General features: G+C 43.2%; 1 long non-coding RNA gene across 3 annotated transcripts in view; it reads right to left on the reverse strand.

The window, feature by feature from the left end:
* LOC128842328 (uncharacterized) overlaps positions 1–17,956 on the reverse strand; it is a 66,919-nt gene that overhangs the window by 12,932 nt on the left and 36,031 nt on the right. For 2 of the 3 annotated variants that reach the window (XR_008445963.1, XR_008445964.1), the window contains exons 3-4: positions 1,205–1,339; positions 112–249 (exon numbers count right to left, since the gene is read on the reverse strand). This is a non-coding gene — a long non-coding RNA (uncharacterized LOC128842328). Of the gene's footprint in view, positions 1–111; positions 253–1,204; positions 1,340–17,956 lie in introns of all 3 variants that reach the window. The other variant, XR_008445965.1, reaches the window with a different exon arrangement.

Raw genomic sequence — 17,956 nt, forward strand, 5'->3', positions numbered from 1 at the left:
TTTTGAAATTTTTTCCCTGCATCTCCTTCTGTCTCTTTGTGTCTCATCTCTCCGTTTTTTTTGTCCTCTCTGTTTTCACACATACACCCCATTCCCAATAAACAGACTTACATTTATAGTGCATCCAACTCCTGAATCTTGCCACAGTGTTACTTTTTGTCCTGCTCCAGTCTTGCCAGTTCTGCTGCTCCTTTGCCCCCAAATCCCATCTGTGTCTCTTCAACTGGACTCCACTTCTGCAGGAATCTACTACTTTAAAAAACAGTGTGTCTTTTCCTGTGTGGCTTATACATACTCTACAAGAAATACACACACACACACAGCCACCTCCTCCTCTACATGGCATTGGGCCAGAACTGCTCCTCCACATTAGCTGAGGATGCATGAGCTCTCAAACCAGTCTCCTTGCAAGGAACTACATGGATCCCCTACTCATACACATCACACATAAAGCTTCCATAATCCTAGCTGCAAGAGCTGCTCCCATTAGGCCACTTTATTTAAAGAGCCCCCTCTTTATCGAATCAAAGATAATTGCTTAGGTAGTAGTAGTGACTAGTAACGATGGCAGTGCCATGAGTAACTGGTGGATACATATGAAGTACCACACCCACCACCAATTTGGGATTGAGAATAAACTTCTTGGAGATTAAAAGTTGCCTGCAGTTGGAATGTTCTGGTGTTTAATATTACACAGCACTGTAAACAGCAAATTGCCATTTTGGGTATTCTCACCCTCCTCTGTTCTTCATCTTGGACAGGCTACTTGTTGTCCCTTAGTTCCAATTTAGCACCCTTTTTCCAAGTACTTGTCCCTGATTGGACAGTCACAGCTTTGTCTGAAATTCTTTGGACGGTTGTGTAAGTAACGGATATTGTAATCTGACTGGACACTGCTGACAAGTCTGCCCAGTAACCAGAAAGAGTGGGAAAGGACAAGTAATCAGTGTGAAAATCTATATCCTAGGGGAGCCTGTATCTATGTCTCATCTCCAGGATTGGCCTGGAGTCTCCCGGTATTAAAGATTAATCTTTAATTAAAGATTATGTCATGTGATTAAACACGTCCAACCAAAATTGGCAACCCTAGTCTCATCAGGGGAAAGCAAGGCTAGCTGGTTAGTACTACAGGACTCAGGGAAAGCTGGGGTAGCTCTGTTAGTACTGAAGAAGGTCAGAGAAGGAGAAGATCCGTGTGACTTACCATCGTTCCTGATCCTGTCATTGGCGGAGCTGTTCCTGACGGTGAGTTCCTGAGCAGTGGCTCTAGGTTCCTGTTGATGGTTCCTGGTCAGAGAGTTCAGGGTTCTTGGTCCGTCTGGTGTGTTCATCTTGGTTCCTGCATGGATTCAGTATTGTGTTTATGGGCTTTATATACTTGTTGTCTACTCTTGTTTTGAGGTTTGGGTTCAGGCTTCATGTCTTTGTTGTGTTATTGAGTGGTTTGTTAATAAAATCCCTTTTGTTTACTATATTATTGTGATACTTTTCACTGTAGGGGAAGGTTAGTGGAGGTGGGAGGCTGACAGTTGATAGATACTCTTGGGGCAAACCTAAGCTGGGAGGGGTCCTATTAATTTGGATTCCTAACTACCCAGGCAGTTCAGGAGAAGTAAATGGTGTAACTCTGAGTGAACTGTGTAACAGCACAACCAGTCTGAACTTTTAAGTGGCTAGATTAGTCAGAAATGCCCTAAGTGTAGTAAAACCTGCACCAAAGCAAGAAGCCTACACACCACCATCAAAAGTATTGTAATCCATGTTGCCACACCCTTTTCCTCCAAAGGAAATGGTACTCTCCTATTTCCAGAGACCCTATTGTTTTGCAGTAGCTCTTTTTCACTTAATATTTTACTTTAATAACTGCTCTGAAGTCACTTAGGATGGGATTCTCAAAACACTCAACACTGACCTAACACTACATCATTGAAAACAATTGAAGTTTTACCATTACTTCAGTGGACACAGAGTTAAACCAAAACTAAATGCTTTTGAAAATCCCACTGTTACAATATAATTCAGAACATTATTTGATAGCAAACCATCAGTGAAGAAAAGCAAAACCAAACCACCTGGTGTGTACTGCCAGCTCGTACACAGTCTTTAAATGAGCAGTTTGTTTAACTGTTCATCTTAACTTGGTCATTTACCTAACAATATGAAGATTCTTCACTCTTCATATTATTAGGCTCTCTCTAAACTAGTCCATTTCTCATAATCTATGTTTCCGCTTACACTGGGGCCACCTTCTGCTTGTGTCTCTTATGAAAACTCAAGTTTTTTGCCAGCACTTAGCTTGTGTACCGGTTGCACATTCACTCAGTCACTGCTGCTAATCTGTAAAGTTCCTTGGCAGATGAACCGTTTCTTTGGATGGGTCATTTGTCCAGGAATGGCATATGTCACAAGACAGCTCAAATTCCCTAAATGCTGCATTCATTCCCAGCCAGTAAATAATGTCTGTGCCCTTGTAGACAACCTTCAGTCCCTGAGGGGAAGAAGAATACATTTTTATCAAATCCATCTTTAATACTCCTGGCGTAACTACGCCCACTCGCTTATAGGCTGTACCTCTTCAAACAATCTGTTCATTCCTGATGTGGAAAAACAGGATGACTTTAAAAAAAATGACTTGTTTTAATTCTCGCCATCCAAAATGTTCACAGGCAATAGTTAAGGGATCCAGTCAGTTTCTTATCTAACTGAATTTCTCTCAGTCTTTCACCAGAAACAGACATCTATGAACAGTCACAGCAGCAGCTTCTATCTTTGTGTCAATGAAACATTCCCTGCCCTGATTCTCAACCAGCAGTTTGTCCTCACCTCAGCTGTACATGTTTCTTAAAATCATACGTTGGGAATCACTTCAGAGCATTCCAAGGGGGTTTTATTTCCCTATAGACACAACATACTTCTATTTGTAAGCTATATGAAGATAGGATAATATGAAATCTAGCTATGCCAGTACCACTGTCAGATGTTACACTGCATGGCCATGCTTCAGATCATAGAATATTAGATGTGTAGAACTGAAAGAGACCTCAGCAGATCATCTAGTCCAGTCCTCTGCACTCAAGGCAGGACTAAGTAATAACTAGCCGATTCATAACAGATGTTTGTGTAACCTGTTCTTAAACACCTTCAATGACAGAAATTCCACAACCTCCCTAGGCAATTTGTGCTCACCTAACCTGACAGGAAGCTTTTCCTAATGTCCAACCTAAACCTCCCTTGCTGCAATTTAAGCCCATTGCTTCCTGTCCTATCCTTGGAGGTTAAGGAGAACAATTTTTTACCCTCCTCCTTCTAACAACATTTTATATACTTGAAAACTGTTATGTCCTCCCTCTGTCTTCTCTTCTCCAGACTAAACAAACCCAGTTTTTTCAATCTTCCCTCATAGGTCATGTTTTCTAGACCTTTAATCATTTTTGTTGCTCTTCTCTGGACTTTCTCCAAGTTGTCCACATCTTTCCTGAAATGTGGCACCCAGATCTGGACACAATACTCCAGTTGAGGCCTTATCAGTACAGAGTACAGTGGAAGAATTACTTCTTGTGTCTTGCTCACAACACTCCTATTGATACATCCCAAAATGATGTTTGCTTTTTTTGCAACAGTGTTCTACTGTTGACTCATATTTAGTTTGTGATCCACTATGACCCCCAGATCCCTTTCCATAGTACTCCTTCCTAGGCAGTCATTTCCCATTTTGAATGTGTGAAATTGATTGTTCCTTCCTAAGTGGAGTACTTTGCATTTGTCCTTATTGAATTTCATCCTATTTACTTCTCCAGTTTGTCTAGATCATTTTGAGTTTTAATTCTATACTCCAAAGCACTTGCAACGCCTCCCAGCTTGGTATTGTCCACAAACTTTATACATGTACTCTCTATGCTATTATCTGAATCATTGATGAAGACATTGAACAGAAATAGAACCAAGACCAATCCCTGTGGGACCCCACTCGATATGCTCCTCCAGCTTGACTGTGAACTACTGATAACTATTCTCTGGGAACTATTTTTCAACCAGTTATGACCCACCTTATAGAAGCTCCATCTAGGCTGCATTTCCCCAGTTTGTTTATGAGACGGTCCTGCAAGATGGTATCACAAGCTTACTAAAGTCAAGATATACCACGTCTACTGCTTCCCCCCAATCTCTTTGTTACCCTGTCAAAGAAAGCTATTAGATTGGTTTGACATGATTTGTTCTTGACAAATCCATGTTCACTATAACTTATCACTAAGACTAAGATTTAGTCATGGGTATTTTTAGTAAAAGTCAGACAGACAAGTCACAGGCAATAAACAAAAATTTGTGGCCCGTGACCTGTCCATGACCTGTACTATATACCCCGACTAAATCTTGGGTGTTCGGGGGGGTTCCAGGGGCACAGCTGCTGCTGTGGATGGGGGGCTCTGGGGTGCCTACTGGTGCTGGGGGTTCCGTGGCATCTGCTGGTGCCGGGGGGAGGCCTCTGGGTCGCCTGCTGGTGCTGGGGGAGGGTACTGGACACCTGCTGGTGCTGGGGGGAGGCTCCTGGATGCCCGCTGGTGCTGGAAGTGGGAGGGCAGCCCAGGACTGCTGCTGCCACTCCTGGTGAGGGGAGGCCTGGGACCGCCAGGGCTGCTGCTGGTGGGGAGGGTGTCCAGGAACCGCCGCCACTGCCAGGTGGGGGTGGTGCAGCTGGCCCCGGGGCCACCCAAACTGCTCGGGCAGCCCTGGGTTCCGTCACACCTGCCGGCTGCAGAAGTCACAGAGGTCCTGGAAAGTCACGGAATCCGTGACTTCCGTGACCTCAGTGAGAGACTCTCAGCCTTACTTATCACCTTATTATCTACTAGATGTTTGCAAATTGATTTCTTGATTATTTGCTCCATTATCTTTCCGGGTACAGAAGTTAAGTCTCTGGGTTGCCATCTTCCCCTTTTTATAGATGGGCACTTTATTTGCTCTCTTCCAGGCTTCTGGAATCTCTCCTGCCTTCCATGAGTTTTTGAAGATAATTGCTAATGGCTCAGAGATCTGCCCAGTCAGCTCCTTGAGTATTCTAGGGTACATGTCAGCAGGCCCTTTTGACTTGCAGACATCTAACTTGTCTAAGTAATTTTTAACTTGTTCTTTCCTTATTTTAGGCTCAGATTCTACCTCATTTTCACTGGCGTTCACTATGTTAGACATCCAATTGCTACTAGCCTTTTGGGTGAAAACAAACAAAATAATCATATATCGCTTCAGCCTTTTCTACATTTTCTGTTATTTTCTTTGCCCCCTCATTGAGTAATGGGCCTACCCTGTACTTGGTTATCCTCTTGTTTCTAATGTATCAGTAAAACATGACATAGCCACGTTGTTTGTGTCTTCACACTTGTATCAGCTTTACTCCCAGGCTTCCTTTTACGAACCACATTGAAAGCAAACCTGTCCTTTGAGTTACATACTACATTACAAGAGATGGGTCAATGTTTCACTCTACTTCTGTAGAAACTCATTCCTATGCCTACGTGCAGTCCCACCCCACACAGAAACTTTGAATGCTTTTAAAATACATCATGAATGTCATATCTGTATCCTTTACTCCATCTACCAGCCCACTTCTATTCTCCGATTAAGCAAATTTAAGCAGAGATACCAAAGGAAATTTTTCACGGATTGAGATAAAAATCAAGGGATAAGTGCGGAACTGGGGCTTGCTCAAGGTGTTATATCATGTAAGGCCAGCTGTGCTGGAGCAGCCCAACCATCTGTCACTGATCAAAATCCTGCACTACTATTTAATTCTGGTACACAAGCCATGTGTGTGTTTTCTAAAACCAGTGAAAAATCTTGTGCTTATTGTATTAGGAAATGATGTACTGTTTTCCATTTGAAAACACAAAAAGGTTTTAGTTCTAGGAAATCATTATACTTTGCACTTTCCCAGGTGCTCAGCCTGTCTGCCTTTTTTATCTAGGGCTACATTTCCTCTTTAACATAAACAAAGAGAAATAGATGGAGCTCAAGCCTCTAAATCCTCAGAATAGTAACCACATATATGGAGTGCTTAACAACTGGCAGAGCACAGCTGCTGAACGGAGATGGAAAAGCAAGAAGAGTGGTTGAGAAAACCCTGTAAGGTTAATTATCAAATCTTATGCGCACCCTAAAAATTGCATTGCAAAGAAATGATATTGGTGAAGCATTACTGTAGTAGACATTCCTCCCTCAAAGGATATGTCTACACGACAGCGGCTACAGTGACACTGTAGCACCATAATGTACCCTGATGGAAGGGGTTTTTCTGTCAATGTAGTTAATCCATCTCTGCAAGAGGCAGTAGCCAGAAGAATTCTTCCATGGCCCTAGCTGTATCTACTGGGGGGTTAGGTCAATCTAATTACGTCACACAGGGCACCAAAAAATAAAAAAAAAGTTTCACAGGTCAATCTAATGTTTAGGTGTAGACCTGCCATCACTACTGAAACAATACCCCAGGCAGGTCTGACTCTGCACTAGACCTGGTATCTTTCGGAAGAACAACAATATCTGAGTTCTGAACATTTGTGTCTATTAAAGATCTTGTTTGAATTTTTTTATTTTTATTTTTTGCAAGAATAGGAATATTACGCTTCAGTGTCCTGACCGCCAATTTGGGCATTTATATCCGGACTTTCTTACCTCCTCTTGTGGTTTCAGTTGGATATGGTATTCTTCTTTACTTCCCACCTGAACTGTTGTGTAGTTTTTCTATAAAGCTAAACTGCAACACCTCCAGAAGTGGCTGCATTTCATGGATGCTGTTGGTGAAATAATTCCTATATATATAGGCCAGGATCCTGCAAAACGTAATGCAGAAGCAGACATTTGCACCTGCGCCGAAATCAATGGGACTCCACATGGGCACAAGGGTCTGTCGAAGCAGAGCCCTGGCAGGATCAAAGCTATGGTTTGTAAAATAAGGGCTCCTTTGGGATGGAAGGTGTGGTACAAATGTAAAAATGAAAGATACCACAACAGATAGGAGTCTATTTTCCAAGTGTAAGAACTTCCAGACTATACGGCTCAGCCTATATTAGGGGCATTTTTCAAAAATTGACCACAGGTGTTAACACTGGGCCTCCAGCTGCCAGTGCAGGGTAAGATGACATGGTGCTTAAAATTGTGATAGCTAGGGACCTGTCTGTGATGGGCTCCCTGTGTTGTTAACACTGTTGGAACTGAACCACTGTTAGAAATGGTGGGAAATTTGTTTAACATTTTCCTAGTGTAGACAGCACCTATGTTTTCAGCAGCAAAACCTGCCTGTATGTGAGCCAAACTCTCTTACGAGTTAGTGATTAACTTTTTAGGGCATGCTCAGTCAGTGTTTTCTGGATTTATATTTCTTCTTTACCCGTATGGGAGCCTGTCCATAAATTTTAAGGGTATTATTACTTCTATTGTGTGAGCAATGCTGACGCACCAATGTTGTTGGAGGGTGTATGACACTCAAATCCTCTGTGGAATAAACACAGAGGGGGACACATACACACTGACTAAAGGGTTACACTTCAATAACCCAAAAAACTTTTCTTATACTTCAAACATGGCATGGACTTTAGTCCTCCCTTAAGAGTGGTGCTTGGGGATTTTAAAATAAATATTGATTAAAAATAAAATTATGCACATCTGAAGATGCTGTATGCTCTGCTCTATTAACTTTTTAACCATGCACTGAGAAGCAATGCTTGGATGTAGATGTACACAAGCAATGCTCAGATATAGGCATACACAAGCAAAGCTATATCTGGAGCATCACACATTTGAAATAAACACAGCTGCACTTAATTTCAAGGATTATACATTCAAATAAATGCATAAACACTCCTATATTAGTGAGAGAACATTCAAATAAAAAGCACACTCAGAGCATTTGTTTGAATGTGCAACTGTTTGATAATTCCAACAAATGTACTCAATGGGCCAAATTTTGTACTCAGAGACATGTCAGTTCATCTCCCACTGAAGCCAGTGGTGCTAATCTGTTTCTTTTAGAGACAGGCTCAAGTCAAAACACAGAATCATAGGATTGGAAGAGACCTTGAGAGCTCATCTAGTCCAGTCCCCTGCATTCATGGCAGGACTAAGTATTATCTAGACCAGGGATCGGCAACCTTTGGCACGTGGCCCGCCAGGGTAAGCACCCTGGCGGGCCAAGCCGGTTTGTTTACCTGCCGTGTCCGCAGGTTTGGCTGATCGCGGCTCCCACTGGCCGCGGTTCACCATCCCAGGCCAATGGGGGCTGCGGAAAGCAGCGCGGGCTGAGGGGATGTGCTGGCTGCCACTTCCCGCAGCCCCCATTGGCCTGGAGCGGCGAACCGCGGCCAGTGGGAGCCGCGATCAGCCAAACCTGCGGAGGTGGCAGGTAAACAAACCGGCCCGGCCCACCAGGGTGCTTACCCTGGTAGGCCGTGTGCCAAAGGTTGCTGATCCCTGATCTAGACCATTCCTGACAGGCAGGGCCGGCTCTAGGATTTTTGCCGCCCAAAGCAAAAACAATTTTGGCCGCCCCCGGTTCTTTAATTACCCCACCCCCAGCCCCGCCTCAACTTTGCCTCTTCCCCAAATCCCCAGGCCTGCCTCCTCCCCCCAGGCTCTCAAGCCTTGGAGGGAGGGGGGGGAGGAGAGAAGCGGTGCCCGCGCCATGGCCACTCGGAGTGTCCCCCCCCAGGTTTGAGAGCCTGGGAGGGATGGAGGGGGAGACTCTGAGTGGCCGCGGCGCGGGCGCCGCTGCTCCCCCTCCCTCCCAGGCTTCCAAGCCTGGGAGGGAGGGGGAGCAGCGGCGCGCAAAACGGCCGCTCGGGATCTCCCCCTCCCTCCCAGGTTTGAGAGCCTGGGAGGGAGGGGGAGACCCCGAGCCGCCGCGGCGCGCGATTCAGCTGTTTCGTGCGCCGTGGCAGCAGTAGCGGAGGTGAGCTAGGGCAGCCGGGGCACATTTTTAGGGGCGGCATTCTGGCGCCGGCCATGCCGCCCCTAAAAATGTGCTGCCCCAAGCACCAGCTTGTTTTGCTGGTGCCTAGAGCCGGCCCTGCTGACAGGTGTTTGTCTAACCTGCTTTTAAAAATCTCCAATGATGGAGATTCCACAACCTGCCTAGGCAATTCATTCCATTGCTTAACCACCCTGACAGTTAGGAAGTTTTTCCTAAAGTCCAACCTAAACCTTCCTTGCTGCAATTTAAACCCATTGCTTCTTGTCCTATCCTGAGAGGTTAAGAAGAACAATTTTTCTCCCTCCTCCTTGTAACGACCTTTTATGTACTTGAAAACTGTTATCATGTCCCCTCTCGGTCTTCTCTTCTCCAGACTAACCAAACGCAATTTTTTCAATCTTCCCTCACAGATCATATGTTCTAGACCTTTAATCATTTTTGTTGCTCTTCTCTGGACTTTCTAATTTATCCACATCTTTCCTGAAATGTGGCACCCAGAATTGGACACAATATTCCAGTTGAGGCCTAATCAGCATAGAGTAGAGAGGAAGAATTACTTCTCGTGTCTTACTTACAACATTCTTGCTAATACATCCCAGAATTATGTTTGCTTTTTTTGAAACGGTGTTACACTGTTGACTCATATTTAGCTCATGGTCCACTATGACCCCCTTCCGCAGTACTCCTTCCTAGGCAGTCATTTCCCATTTTGTATGTGTGCAACTGATTGTTCCTTCCTAAATGGAGTACTTTGCATTTGTCCTTATTGAATTTCATCCTATTTACTTCAGACCATTTCTCCAGGTTGTCCAGATCATTTTGAATTTTAATCATATCCTCCAAAGCTCTTGCAACCCCTCCCAGCTTGGTATCGTCCACAAACTTTATAAGAATACTCTATACCACTATCTAAATCAGGGTGGGCAAAATTTTTGGCCTGAGGGCCACATCTGGGTGGGGAAATTGCATGCAGGGCCATGAATGTAGGGCTGGGGCGGGGGGTTGGGGTGCAGGAGGGGTGCAGTGTGCAGGAAGGGGCTCAGGGACAGGGATTGGGGCACAGGAGGGGTGCGGGGTGTATGAGGGGACCCAGGGCAGGGGGTTGGGGCTCAAGGCAAGGGATTGAGGTGCAGGAGGGGTGCAGGGTGTGGCATGGGGTTCAGGGCAGGGAATTGGGATGCAGGAGGGGTGTGGAGCGCAGAAGGGGGCTCAAGGCAGGGGGTTGGGGTGCGGGCTCCGGACCGGCGCCTCTTACCTTGAGTGCCTCTGGGGTGGTAGCAGCACGCAGCAGGATTGCCACACCCGTGGCACCGCGGGGCTTAGGCAGGCTCCGTGCCTGCCCTGGCCCCGCGCCGTTTCCGGAAGCAGCCAGCACCACGTCCCTGCGGCCCCTGGGAGAGGTGGGGCAGAGGGCTCCGCGCGCTGCCCTCGCCTGTGGGTACCTCCCACAAAGCTCCCATTCACCGCGGTTCCCCGTTCCCAGCGAATGGGAGCTGTGGGGGAGGTGCCCCCCTCACCCAGGGGCTGCAGGGACGTGGTGCCAGCCACTTCTGGGAGCAGTGCAGGGCCAGGGATGGCAGGGAGCCTGCCTTAGCCCTGCGGTGCCACGGGGGTGGCAATCCTGCGGGCTGGATCCAAACTGACGGCAGGCCATAGTTTTCCCACCCCTGATCTAAATCATTAATGAAGCTACTGAACAGAACCAGACCCAGAACTGATACCTGCCAGACCCCACTTGTTATGCCCTTCCAGCATGACTGTGAACCACTGATAACTACTCTCTGGGAACCGTTTTCCAACCAGTTTTGCACCCACGTTATGGTAGCTCCATCTAGGTTGCATTTCCCTAGTTTGTTTACGAGAAGATCATGTGAGACAGTATCAAAAGTTTTACTAAAGTCAAGATATACCACATCTACCGCTTCCCCCCATCCACAAGGCTTGTTACCCTGTCAAAGAAAGCTATCAGATTGGATTGACACAATTTGTTCTTGACAAATCCATACTGACTGTTACTTATCACCTTATTATCTTCTAGATCAGTTTTTTCCCAAACTTCCAGCAGCTCCCATTGGCCTGGAGCAGCGAACCGCGGCCAGTGGGAGCCGCGATCGGCCGGACCTGCAGACGCGGCAGGTAAACAAACCGGCCCGGCACGCCAGGGGCTTTCTCTACACAAGTGGCGTCCCAAATTTGGGAAACACTGTTCTAGATGTTTGCAAACTGATTGCTTAATTATTTGCTCCACTATCTTTCCAGGTACAGAAGTTAAGCTGACTGATCTGTAGTTCCCCAGGTTGTCCTTATTTCCCTTTTTATAGATTGGCACTATATTTGCCCTTTGCCAGTCATCTGGAACAGATCTGGATTTTGAACAAGGGGAATTTTCCCAGTTGTTTGGATCTAGGGTTTTCGTTTGGCCCATCATAAAGATGGGCTCATTTACAAAATCCAGATCAAGGTTTAACTTTGGAACACTCCCAAAGTCCCAGCGTGTTCTGATCCAAGGTTTAGTTTGACCTACCTCTAGTTCACTTGAGTTAGAGTTTCCACATTCTATTGTATCAAATCTGTCTCTATTAAAAGCAAGAAAATCAAACACAAACATACCACATTAGAGCAACAGTACTGCTGAGATTTAAGAGTCAGGATGTTCAGAGGTAGGTAACAGCTGAAGCACCAGTTAATGGGAAGAGAATTCAGAGCCTATCTGCAAAAGAGATTTCAGCATGGAAATGGCAAAGCTATAAAAGGTGAAGGGTAAAAGAGAGGGAAAGGTTGCCCATGTGACCAACAGTTGGGGAGGCCTCATTAGCCATACCTTTGTTATTGCAGTCCTGTAAGAAACAGCAAAATAGTAAAATTGAGAGGTGTGAAGACACCTGACCATTTCACCTCAAACTTTTCTCTCTTTTTGAGACACTGATGAAAAACTAGGGAATAATTAAAACGAGGTGAAGGAAAACAATATTTTGGTTCTATAATACGGCTGTATCAGGCGACCCAGAGGCCAAAAGGTCAGCTTGAGGGACTACAAGGAGTTGTTCAAATCAGTCAGAGGAGTTTAGCACCAGAAGATACAATGCAAATGGCAGTTTAGGCAACTAAGCAGGAGTACTGGATACCTGTTCTTTAAAAAATTGCAAAAAGCCTGGAAATTTTATATTGTGCTGCTAGCAAAATGCTTTGATAATGTGTATTTGAACTGGCAGATCTCTCTTTTGCTGTCTATTTAGAATCGACTCCTGTTTTGCAGTTGGACACTTTAAAGATGATAATAAATGAATGAAGTGCACTTTTGTGTCACATCTCAATTTGGTTTGGGATATTTCTTGCCTGCTTTTTAGATTCTTTGGATGGTCTATCGCCAAACAACTTATTCTTTTGATTTTCAGATTCAACACAGCACAAGAGTAGCACGTGGTGACACTAGTCTTGATTATTACTTTTCCCAAGCCCCTGCCAGGTATCCTCTCTCCCCACTTCCATTTCTTTTCCACTCCCTTCCCTTGAATTTCCATAGCACCACATTATTACTCTGGTTTTCCCATAGATTTTCATGCTGAGCCTCTTCTATACAACTGCACAGTCACAAGAAAAAAAAATCTGCTGCCAACATTTGGACCCTTGAGGCTGCTAAATTCCTGAAAGTCAGCAGAACAACAAACATTTACAGACCACTAGATGCTAGTAAATATGTGTGCACTAGAACATATTTACAGTCCCATACAAATAATATGTGGTTATTCCTATAGTGCTGCTTTACACAACCATATAGCTACTGGTATCTGTATTAATAGTTCAAATCTATTGTTATAGCAACTGTCAGGAAAAATAAACATACTGTACAGTCTTAATTTCACCTCTTGCCAGTTCAGAATCAAATATGTTATAAAAACGGCTTCAAAAATCATCCCTTGTTGAAGGGCTTTTGCTAGATACTTATTTAGGAGGTGAAGTCTCTTGGGTGCGTTAATCAGTCCAGGAACCATTAAATTCCAGGTTTATTGCCTATTTTCTGAACCCAGTGGTGCTGGAACAATTTGTATAGTGGGATGCCAAGAGCCACTGACCAAACTGTAAACCTTGTATATGATGGAAACCACTTCAAGCCAGGGGTGCTGCCGCACCCGCTGCATTCCCAATTCCAGCACCTATATATGACCTGTATCTTAGAACTACAACCAGACTGCTTCTGGCTCTTCCAAAGAATTACCAGTCCCTTACCTTGCTTCTGCCAACTCTTTTTCATTTCCATCTCCTCCAAGGACTTGCCAGTTCCTTTCCTTCCTTCTTCCCTGGGCCTTAATGATTTCCTGGAACTGGAGATTTATCTCTGCCAAGGCAATCTTTTTCTTAGTCCTCTCTCTCCAAAAGATCCTCACTCTCCAAAATCATTTGTAGCTTTCTCACATGCCACCAAACAGCCAACAAATGCTCACAACTTTTAGTCACTACCCAGCTACAGCTGGAGTCAAACCTGTGACTTGGCTCAGGACATTAGTAATGGAATACAGAGGCTATATAGGCTTCGACCCTTAAGCACTCCACCCACATTTTTTTCAGGCTCCAGTCAAGGCAATTACCTAATTATTATGAGCTACACGGGACTAAACATTTCAAGTATGTAAGTCTCTGCCTCTCAACCTCTTGTTTGAATTTAGATTTTAAAGTATTAATTTACTCTGGCTGTCTGGCTAAATCCTCATACGAGCACCCACTAATGGACGTAAGCATGTCTTTAAATACCTTCTTGAATTGGGACCCAGGTGAAGGCCGTGCTGGAGGTCTGGGTGGCCTTTCTTGTGGTTATCCCTTTTTTCTGAATACAGGATACCAGACAAAGTAGTCATTACAACATATTTTAAGAGTGCCATGGGTGAAGTGACTTCCTAAACCTGCAAAAACTGTGTATTCCATAGACCTAAAACCTTCCCCAGATTTAATTCCTTCTGCAATTTCTACACCAGGAAGATAGCATTTTGGAGGAAGCCATTTTTACGACATACCATTAATAAAATATGGTGCCTACCAGTGGGGTTGTGGCCCATTAATGGGACTCTTACATGCTACAAAAATACAAACAATAAGTAATAAAAATAAGACGATGACGACCTTGCACGTTCACTCATGCAAGGATTCCCATTGACTTCAGTAGCTTGCGTGTGTGAGTAACAGTTTGCAGGATCAGGTTATATATTTAATACAAAATATTGTCTTCCTTCTAACATTATTCAAATTTGTGCATACACTGCTGTGCTGCAAAGGAATAATAATGCGCTCTCTCTCTCTTTGTTCCCCCCTCAACCCTAATGTGCTGCAGAATAAAGACGGTATCTGCTAAGTGGGGCAGGATGTCTGAATAGTTTCTTCCTACAGTATTTCACTACCATTCCATCCCATCCGTATGACTGGTTGCTTCCTTCAGCACTACCATGTTATTTCCATTATGACATAAACTGATGAGGCAAAGGGAAAAGACCTATAATCATACAGCAGCCCAGTGATAGCCCAGCTAATAACATGAAATAAAAAGTCCTGTATTTCCTTGCTCTTGTAGGAGAAAATGATTAAGCACAAGCCCAGAACCCGTCATTCAACACTCCATCGTTTTTTAAAAATAAGGTACCACATGATGACTGAAGAAAAACAATTTTGACTAAGCGAAGGCAATTGTTCCATTTTCTGTATTACACAACCTGTAATTTTTAAGCCTGACTTTGTACACATACTTGTAAAGTAGTCAGATCAGACAAAAGCAGAGGAACACGAAGGTATCTGAAAATAAATCAACTTCTCAGCAAGCAATAACAGCCATCATGTTACAAACAGCATGTATTGTTTAAGTTTTGCATATGGTCTATCCCCAGCAGGATCAAACTTCAACCCATTGCATTTTCTATTTACCAAGAAGTGCACTTGTGATGGCAATGAGGAGAGAGCATTATTTTCTGTTGTTTATTTGCCATAAAATTCTACCAAAAACATTTATTTCCTTGGTATTTAGTCTTTCTTTCCACAAAACTGATAGAAAAATATTGCAGTAAAGTAAAAGGAAGTCTTCCTTACCAACTTCTTGCTCTTCCAAGACAAATAATAAGTAATAATAATTCATTTACTTTTGCTCAACCAGCACCACTATTTTTGCTATAAGTAAAAAGCATTTACCAGTGAAATTGCTTTCTACTTAATGAAAAGAAAGATCTAAAACTGACTGCCTCTTAAAATAAAAAACACACTGAAAAATGACAAAGAAATAAAACTTTTTACTCTCCTAATTTATTGTTATTTCTATAAAGAGAAACATTTACCATTTGTTAATATGTTATTGTCTGTTCAATCTTGGGTACGAGAAAAGTCCTTGTAGGAATAAGGGAAAGTTTAAATGTCTAAACAAACAGAAAAATGATTATGATGGCCATGGAATTGTAGGTAGTTCAAGTAAAATTCTGCTTTTTTAGTCTCTCTGATCATACAACTAGGAAAATTCTCTGTTATCCTTTATTAAAACCTATAAATGGCCAATGAAAACAAGAGCCTAGCTAAATCTGAAGAATGCAACACTAGCAGTTATTAATATCCTTTTCAGTGGGAAGAACCCATTTTGAAAAGTAACATCAGTGTCTATGGAAGCTGAGGGCACTCAGCACCTACAGGACTACATCCTGAAAAAGTACTTTATGTGGGGATCTGTAGCATCAACAGTAGTAGTGAAAAATATGTGATAGAGTGTTTTACCCCTTAATTGTGTGTTGATAATGTTTTTAAAATTTTAATGCCATATTACAAAGAATGGTTAACTCACTTCACTTACAATTTGTGTCAAAGATTTTTCTAAGCTTTTGAAGTGCTGGAGAAGTTTTCATTCTGTGGTGGAATATCTTGAAGAGCCACATCCTAAGAAAAGCTGAGCACCCTCCCAGTAACCATCAAAGACATAAGATCTGGATTCAGTGTGCCAGAGACCTAACAGGTCTTTCCTGTTTCTCATGTCTATGATTTTAAAAGTAAGGTGGAATTTCTGTGTTTGTTTGTTTTTTTTTTAACAAGGAGCATTGTCGAGCACAGTGGACAACCTTAGTATGTATAATATGAAATAGGACTTTTATTTGAATTATTTCCCTACATCTTAAATATCTAATATTCCATCCCAGTTACATAAAGTTTTACCTTTTGGCATTCTCTGCAATGCACTGTGTGTACACAGATTTTATGTTCTTTGTTGGTGTTTTACAGAAGATCTCTTTTTTAAAAAAAGGAAAAGGAGAAGTCAATTTATTAGATAAAAAAGTGTATTAGCCTCTGAAATGGCTGCTTCCCACTATCCTGGGGGCCCACATTTCTTAGCAGCATTTTCATTTTTATCAGTGTTTCATCAGAGTGTAGCCCTGCACAAATGAATGGATATGGCATATCCTGGGGCTCACAAGCAGTTGAGAAAAAGATCTACCATTATAGAAATATATAAATGATAGATTTTAATAAAAACTCTATATAATATGTTTGTAGACTTTATATATACACTTGCATTACATACTGGTGTTATAGATGCATATATATTATACAACTCAAATCTGATAAAGAATTCATGTCCTGATTTATCCAGATCCTATGTGACCAGCTCAGGAGTGAGAATCGCTCAGGCATATACACACACAAAAATAATAAGTGTGCAGTAGCAGACCGCATTTATACATAAAGTAAAATTCACCCCTGGACACAAAGCTAGCACAAAGCCTATGCAACACCCATTTTGATGGCTTTCTGCACAGAGAAGAATTTCTCTCTTAAAATGCATTGCACATCAATTTGGAGGTAAATGTCCTCTCTTATTATCTTTCCACCTATTCAATTAAAGCAAGGGGGAGAAGGCAACTAATGTTAAATGCTTTTATGATGCTTTCCACACAAAATGCAACACTCCATCAGAACTCATAGAATCATAGGGTTTAAGGCCAGAAGGGAGCACCAGATCATCTAGACCAGGGTTTCCCAAACTTGAGACGCCGCTTGTGTAGGGAAAGCCCCTGGCGGGCCAGGCCGGTTTCTCTACCTGCCTCGTCCGCAGGTCCGGCTGATCGCGGCTCCCACTGGCCGCGGTTCGCCACTCCAGGCCAATGGGAGCTGCTGGAAGCGGCGGCCAGTACGTCCCTCGGCCCGCCAGGGGCTTTCCCTCCACAAGTGGCGTCCCAAGTTTGGGAAACACTGATCTAGACTGATCTCTTATATATCACAGGCTACCAACACCGCCGAGCACCTACATACCAAAACCAACAACCGAAATTAGACCAAAGTATTACAGCCCACAGGAGACTAGACTACCATGTGTCCAAGATAGAGAATAGGAGGGACCAAGGTACGTCAGTGCACTAGGAATGGGAGAAACTCTGCATCATATTTTGGCTAAGGATATTGTACTTGACCTTAGACAGCCTTTTGGTCTTTAATATTTCTTAATATACTAGCTGGAGGGTTGATAAATTTTCATACCTAGAAGTCTGGCTGCAAGAAGCCTGAACATTTTCCTTTATTGGAAGAAATATACTCAAGGCAACAAGACAGCAGAACTCATCTTGCAATGTGATATTCATTTTATAACTTGATGATGGTGGCTTTACTCACTACACTGTTCTTGGATACAGAATCATGTTTTGCTTGTTTCAGTGAAAAACTATTTTTGGTCTCATAAAACTCCCCCTTACTGCCTTTGCTCTCACCATCTCTCTGATCCTGACAAAAGATTTAGCTTTTTATGACTTGTGTTTTGCTGCAAAAATCCCCTATAAAAACCTCATGCATAATTCCTATCGGTTCCAAAAATAATTTTATATTTGGGAAACTATTTGACTACATTTTCTTTGTACTCTTGCTGCAATGGGGTAGATTAATGATGGTTTCATTTTCCATATTCTGTGTACTATATTTCTAGCATCAAGCCCACAAGTACTAACTGAATAAGAGCTCTTAGCAGTGAGAAGGATCATGACTTGGGGAAAAGCT

The sequence above is a fragment of the Malaclemys terrapin genome, chromosome 8 (genome assembly GCF_027887155.1).
Source record: "Malaclemys terrapin pileata isolate rMalTer1 chromosome 8, rMalTer1.hap1, whole genome shotgun sequence".
Lineage (NCBI taxonomy): Eukaryota > Metazoa > Chordata > Testudines > Emydidae > Malaclemys > Malaclemys terrapin.